This window comes from Nuphar pumila, chromosome 14 (assembly GCF_984573655.1).
Source record: "Nuphar pumila chromosome 14, dmNupPumi1.hap1.1, whole genome shotgun sequence".
NCBI classification, from domain to species: Eukaryota; Viridiplantae; Streptophyta; class Magnoliopsida; order Nymphaeales; family Nymphaeaceae; genus Nuphar; species Nuphar pumila.
In genome coordinates this window covers 66,650,581-66,658,812 of record NC_143262.1, presented here as the reverse complement: position 1 = coordinate 66,658,812, position 8,232 = coordinate 66,650,581, and the positions used below count along the sequence as shown (strand labels likewise).

General features: G+C 33.8%; 1 long non-coding RNA gene across 1 annotated transcript; it reads right to left on the bottom strand.

The window, feature by feature from the left end:
• Positions 1-2,926: 2,926 nt before the first annotated feature.
• On the bottom strand, positions 2,927-3,664 carry LOC149816902 (uncharacterized). The gene is made up of 2 exons (XR_016427702.1): positions 3,460-3,664; positions 2,927-3,299 (listed from the first exon to the last, which is right to left on the bottom strand). It is a non-coding gene; the product is annotated as an uncharacterized LOC149816902 (long non-coding RNA).
• Positions 3,665-8,232: the final 4,568 nt, after the last annotated feature.

The window sequence follows — 8,232 nt, the reverse complement described above, 5'->3', positions numbered from 1 at the left end:
CTATGAAAGCAATGCTGACGAAAAAAAATGAAAGAAACAAAGTCTTTCTTGAACAAGACTCATAGGAGGCGGGGTCATCGGCATTCTTTCCACAACCCTCGACTCCAGAAACCACCGGCCGAAATCCCCCGCCTTTGACCGGAAAGCTCCTATCTCGAGCCGAAACCGATCGATCACCGCCCTCAATTCCGGCAACGGCTGCAAAGCGAGCGAGAAGCAGTTCTCCGCACCCTAATTTTTGGGACCAGAGAAGCCACCGCATCGAGCATCCGGCTCTCCCGTCGGAGCACAAGCTCCCGCTCGAGTGTGATCTCCCTACAAACCTCCTCCTCGATCCAGCGCCTTCTCTCGACGTCCGCTGCAATCAACTCCGCGCAGATCTTTTGTTTCTCGATCTCTCACCGCAAAGCATCCCCCAAACTTAGGATTTTCTCGAGCAGATGTTCGGGTTGGCGGGCGGGTTGGAGGGTCGGGTTTGGGTAAACGGGTTGACCCGCCCACCTAACTTGTTTATTAAACGGGTCAGACCGGTTGGTGGGTTGGCATACCCCTAACACGAACCTGGCCCGTTTAATAAACGGGTTAGGCAGGCCAACCCATTTACGACACAAACCCGTTTAAGCCAAACCCGAACCCGGCTAAGAAGCAGGTTGGCAGGTCGTGTCAGATTTTGCCACCCCTAAGTGTATCTCGCACAGATTGAGTTAACACTTTTTTTTTATAGGCAAGTTGGGGTTAGGCACAGACCCCTAGCGGTGGGCAAGGACCTTGGTGGGCTAAGTTGACCCAGCCCACACCATGGGCTGGGTTTGTGTCAAGGTTTTATGCTTTGCCTCATTATCTATCGGGTCGAAACTTGACCTGTTGTATTCCGGGTCCAGGTCGGCCTGCGGGTTATCGAGCCAACTCAACAAGCTTGACTTATTTATTAAATTTTAATAATATAAAATTTTAATTATGTAGTAACTTGGTAGGTATTATTATTTACCTAATTAGTTGCATTAATTTTATAAAAACTAAAAATATAATTAGTTGAGTACATGAAAATTTGTTAATTATTTATTATTTATTTAATTAATTCCACTAATTAATTAGATTTGGACCGAGTTGAGCTAGGCCCAGACCGCTTTACATTGGCCCATTGGGCCAATAGGCTGGATCATAAGTTGTTCTTCAAACCCGAGCCTATTAAGAAATGGGCCAAAGTCCAACTAACCAAGGCTGCACTTAAAGCCCGACGAGTTGAGCTTTAAATGAGCCCAGACCAGCCTGATGCCTACCCCTACCTCTACCCCCACCAGTTATATAACGTACCATCAGGTTTTGAACTTGCAACATCCCAACACATGGTGACGTGAACCCATCACTTTCCTTCAAAAAAAAACCTTAACCCATCACTCTAATAGAAAACCCCAAATTTGCTCAAACTTTGAGAATCATTCGGATTTTGGTATATTGTAAAATAATTTTATTTATTTATAACTTATGGGCTTAAGGCCAACTTTTTGCCCCTAACTTTTAAAATGAGCCTCTCAAGTCTGAATTTACTAATATGGGCCTCTATTTTCTTGAAAACTATCAAATGAAGACCTCTCTTTTTATTTATCTATCAATACAAGTTATATTATAAGTCAAAATTATAATAACAACTTTCATAATCAAGCATTCAAAATAGGGAAAATGACTATTGTACAAAAAAATGATGTGTTTTAAAAAATGCCTTATAATTTATTAAATCTCTCATGGACAATTATGTAGGTTCTCTTGTTTTTTATATACTTTTACCCCTCGCAGCTACAAATTTCTGATTTTCATGAGTCACAACGCTAAAAGTGGATGGACCTATGAAACTTGTCAACAAAATCACATATGAGTAGTGATTTTTCAAAAAAGATTGTGAAATTTCATAACACTTGAGAAACTCGTGCATGTATCGCGCAAGGCACATTGCAAAAATCTTTTATGTATTGCGAAAGCCTGTACCTTGCGAAATTCTAAAAGAGTATCACATGAGGTATTGCAAAATTATTAAAAACTTGTGAAAGTTCGTACCTTGCAAAATTTTAAATGAGCATCACATGGTATTAAAAAATTCTCTTTTTTATGAAATTTTATTTTATATAAATGATGTTTCGTTTCTCAACCTCTTATTTGCATTTGAATGCCCTGTTTTCACAACCCAAGAGTTCTTATAGTTCTAACCCCTTATTTGCATTTGGATACCTTATGTGGATGCAATTTTGACATAATGAATAAAAACTTGAATGTCCTTTGGATGTAAAATTCATTCATGGTTGTATTTAAAAACTTAATTGTAATTTTGCATGTAAGGATGATATGTTTGCAGTTGTTATATTTGTAAATGAATTTTACTTGTAAATTTCAGATTTGTTTGTATGTGTTGTTAAATTGTTAAACAAGAAGATCTATTATGTAACAGTGAAATTTAAAGTAAATACATGTGACACTACATTCATTCACATGTATACATGTGAATTTGTACAAAAAATCTGCATGTATAAGTATAACTTATTCTTTTACAAAATTAATTGCTCATACATTACATTCATTCCATTCTTTTATAAAATGAAGTCGCTCGTACATTTTGCATTCATTCTATTCTTTCATAAAATAAAGTCACTAATACATTGCATTCATTTCATTCTTTTATAAAATAAAGTCACTTATATATTTTACATTCACTCCATTCTTTTACAAAATGAATTCGCTCATACATTGCATTCATTTTATTCTTTCACAAAATGAAGTCGCTCATATATTGCATTCATTTCATTCTTTCACAAAATAAAGTCACTCATACATTGCATTCATTCAATTCTTTTACAAAATGAAGTTGCTTGTAACATTTTGCATTCATTTCATTTTTTTACAAAATAAAGTCGCTTACATTGCATTGATTATATCCTTTGACAAAAATCTTGCTTCTCATTACCTCTTTGATGGAAACAAAACAAAGTATGTGTAGAGGTACCTTCATCTCTTAGACCTCAACAATGTCAAATTGTACCGCATCTTTAATAGGAAGACAATACAGTACACCATCGTTGATTCTAAATTCTGTGTTATTCTCTTGATTTTTCCTATTCTACATATACCATGTGATCAAACGAGCATTGATTGTGAAATATGTCGACTCTACATCATCATTGTCCAACACATCTTTTCGGCTATCACAGTTTGTTAGATTGGATGTCTTCCACATCATCATCCTTCATGTTCTATATAATGAGAATGCAACACTCATGAACAACTCGTGAACTTTTGATTTCCTATCTCACCTATACCATAAGATCTCAGAGTTGATACTTTTACCCAAAAACTCACCGTCAATAAAGTGTCGATGATCTTTTCATTATTGATGCTTTTATTGAAAAAACTCACTGTCAATGAAATGTCGCTAATCTTCCCATCAATAATGCTTTTACCAGAAAAACTCACCTTCGATGAAGTGCCTTCCATGCTTTTACCGAAAAAACTCACTGTCGATGAAGTGTTGCCCATGCTTTTACCTGAAAACTCACCATCAATAAAGTGTTGCCTTAGCTTTCAAGGTGTACTATCACCAGTGAAGCATTGTCGATGAGAAATTTTCGCAAAGCCTGAATGTCGTCAGAAGATCGCCGTAAGGATTGGGGACCAAAAGAACCCTACAATTGCATCTCAAAAGTGATATATGCGTCTTTTGCAAAATTTCAGTGAACATGCAACACACACCTTGTTTCATAACATAGTCACAATACATATTCAAATACATAAAATGAATGCACATAAAGTCAAACGCATACGCATGCGAAGAGATTCTTGCAACACACATTGTCATGATCAACTCTATGCATAAACATGCATATGATCATATTTATGCAAACATCAAAATAAACTTCATATTCATGCATATGATATGCACATTTGCAACATGGTATTCTAATGCATAAGCATATATAACCAATCAAATTATTTAATCGGGTACATAATCCTATTGCCAATATAAATATGAGTCTAAACACAACAAAACTGTTCAAATTTCACATACACAACACATTAGAAAATCTGATCAGATTGTAAGCACACAACACATCTGCTAATTTGATTGGATTGCTCATACTCAATATATTGACAGTCTGATCAGATTGTATAATAACAAAACATTGGCAAATCTGATCAGATTGCACATGTACAAAACATTGGCAAATCTGATCAGAATGTACATGCACACACATGGTCAAATCTGATCAGATTATATAAGTACAAAACATTGGCAAATCTGATCAGAATGCACATGCACACGCATGGCTAAATCTGATAAGATTGCACAAGCACAAAACATTGATAAATGTAATCAGAATGCACAACAACATACATTGTCAAATCTTATCAGATTGCATAATATAAATTGGCAAATATGATCAGATTGCTCATGCATATAAAAATTGACAGTTTGATCAGATTGCTCATGTACACACATCGGCAGTCTGATCAAATTGCATGTGTACATGCACATCGACAATCTTATCAGATTGCAAAACAAAATACATTGACAATCTGATCAAATTGCACAACAAAATGCATTGACAGTCTGATTAGATTGCATAACAAAATACATTGGTAAATTTGATCAGATTTCTCGTGCACAATACCTTGACAAATCAGTAACAATCATAAAAAATAACATATCGACAGATCTAAAAACATCATCAAAATATCATTTTGGCAGATCTGTAATAATCATCAAAAATAACATATTTACAGATTTGCTAACATCAAAATATCATTTTTGGCAAGTCTGGCCAGACTGCACACGCACAGTATGTAAGCAAGTCTGATCAGACTGTACACACATAACAAATTGGCAGGTCTGATCAAAATGCTCATAAATATATAATGGCATATCTGATTAGGCTGCTCAAACACAACATAAAGGCAGATCTGATCAGGTTTGCTTAGATGCTGAAACCAACAAAGCTAATCAGATCAAAACTGATCCAATAAAAAAAAATTCAGAACATAAAAAGAATCATCACATATCAAGGTCGACCAGGGCATTATATATATATATATATATATATATATATATATATATATATATATATATATATATAGCATGTATCTCACACTATATGCATATCCAAAGTCACCAAAAGTTAAACGCATGCTTAAGCAGGAAAAAATCGATGACATGCTTATATCAAATCAAGAAAAATTGATATTTAAAATATCAGAAAATCGACGAATGTGTGGTGAGAAAACTGGATTTTTTTACTTTTTTTTCTTTCTCTTTTCTCTATTTTTTTCCTTTTTTCTCTTTTCTTTCTTTCTTTCTCTTGCGATTTTGGGCCCTTTCTCTCTCTAAGTCTCTCCCTCTTTCTTCTGAATCACAATTTCTAGAGAGAGGGAGAAACTGACCCTGTTTATAGGTTTTATTATCTTATTTTTATTTTCTTATTTAGATAAATCTAGAGAATGATGTCCCCTCTAGAGTGTTTTAATAAGTAGAGTTCTAGTTTGTGTAAAACTCTACATTATCCTCAGAATTTTTTTATTTTCTTTTTTAATTAGATTCTTATATAGAGGGTGACGTCCTCTCTAGAATACTCAATTAGGTAGAGTTTTACTTCATGGAGAACTTTACATTATCTATTCGATAAATTAAAAAAATAATTTTTTTATTTTATTAATATTTAATTTAACAATTCATAGAAGATTTCAAAGGGTGTTGTCCCTCTTTTGAAGACCTTCATGCGGTAGAGTTCTACTCATCTAAATTAAATTTAAAGTTGAATTTAAAGTTTTACATTGGCCATATTATGGATTTTAGATCCAGATATGGATCCAAGATTCAAAATTCCTATGAATTCTACTTGATCCTAGTTAATATGTTTCAGACTGAGTCTAGATCCATATTAACTTGGATCAAATGGAGTGGATCCAGTATGATTCAATCCAATCCAGAAAAAAGGTAAAAATAGAGACGGGTTATTTTTTAAAAACATGAATTTTCGGCCAACCGTAACCTGATTTCAGAAAAATAAGATACCAACGTGCTCAGAATTACGAGGCACATCTAACAGATTTTTGCTTTCGAAATTCGCTTGAATTTAACTTGAATTTTGCTCAAATTTTGCTCAAATTTAAAGGTTAAAAACAAAAAAAATTCAAATAATAATTTGGCTGTCTTGGACTCTGGGCTAGACCCAATTGACATCACCTATATTTTAATATATTTTCATAATTTTTATCAATTTAATTAAATATTTAATTAAAATTTCATATTTTTTGAATTTAAAAATCATGAAAAAGTACGTGATATTACATTGAGAGTGCATAAGACTGACGGGCAACCGATGAAGCAAAAACACGATATGGACAAGTACACACTACGCAGTTTCAAGTCTTGCTGTCTACGTGTTTAAGCTAAACTTGCTTGAAGTCACTTTCTGTTTGACACAGAACTTGCAAACTTGCTCAGCTAGTCCAGCATTTATAGTAGAGTGGGGGATATGAGATGGTTATTCGAATCACCGGACCAGCAACCATAATACTTTCTATTTGTTTCTCCAACATTCAATCCAACACCTGTTGGATGTGGTGGATAAGGGAGATCTGTTAACATATCTTCGATATCTGATCCGAGAACAGGAAAGCTGTCAAAGTGGAGGAAAGAGGAATGAATTCTTCAAACACGGGCCTGTCTTTCATTTTCTCATTCAAGGTGGGGTTAACGTTTGGGAAAACCAATCCGATACTGAATGTGTTTGATGCATACACGACTAGACCCGCCCGTTCAGTAAAGATGCCCGTATCCAAATTGAGTCTAATTACATCACTGAAGGCTGTGGAATTGTCTGTCAAATATCAACGTTGCATCCATTCCTATTTTCTCTTTTCCGTCATTTTACATCCTCCATTATCGAAACTACTTCCTCGTGAGTTCCCCCACAGTCAACCTTACTTCCTAAAGGTGTTTGGGCACCTAAAAGAAAAAACAAAATATATTCAGAAATGCCGCTGGTACCGAGTGGAAGGACAAGCACAGCAACACTGCAGACCTATAACCTCATAAACATTATATGCAACGCCGGGCGACTTGCATCACAGAAAAACGATCGACAGCTATAGCCACGCATAGCGTGAAATGGGACGACGCGGATCGCCACCAAACGTTGACGTGCTAAGAACGGTATTTCACCGTTTCACCCTCCTGTTATGCCCTTCCTATTACACCGAGAATAGGAACGAAAAAAATACTTTATATATATATATATATATATATATATATATATATATATATATATATATATATATATATATAGAGAGAGAGAGAGAGAGAGAGAGAGAATAATGCTACAGTTTGTACTAGAAATCATGGTTGTAGGTTGTATCATCTCAATGTACTAACATAGTTTATTGGATAAGAATCATACTTTGAATCATGTTTTTTTTACATAAAAGATTTTTTAAGTCATGAAATTTTGATAAGCAGTTGATTCTTAAAGATCTTAAAAAACATACATATATGTTATAATCACATCATCCAAAACTTGTTTTTACTAAATAATGTCTGATCAACTAAAAAAGTTTAAAAAAATTAGCAATCTACAGCTTCTCTCTCTCTCTCTCTCTCCTGTAAAGCAGCCGGTGGCATGGTCAGCAGAGAGGCCGGCAGCAAGCTCTCTCCCCTTTAATTTTTTCTTTGACTGATTGGTTACATCTTAGGGTTTTTTTATTTTCATTGATTAAAAATTGTTCTTGGATTTTCATTATAGCTTTTTTTATTTTTAATGATTAGGTCATTGAATCAAAATCTTTAATTAAAATTTTAGATATTTAATTTTATTAAAATGTTTTATTAAAGTTTTAAAACAAATTTCTATATTAAATTTTATTAGGGCTTGAATTAAAGATTTTTATATTTAATTTTATAATCTATTTATCATTCCTTTGATTTTATGGTCTTTCAAGATTTTTTTGGTTTATTTATGATTTTTTTTCATTTTAAAGTTTTATTTTATAAATTTTGCAGTTGTATATAAAAAAATATGAATTCTTATTTTTTTTCAAATTACCTAAAATTTAAACATTTTTTTATATACTTGGATACAACTTGAGATCGATATACAGGGGCTAAAATCCATAAAAAATTTTGATAAACTTTTATAATTAGATCCAATGACACCAATTTGTATATAAAAAATATGAAATCTATTTTTTTCTCAA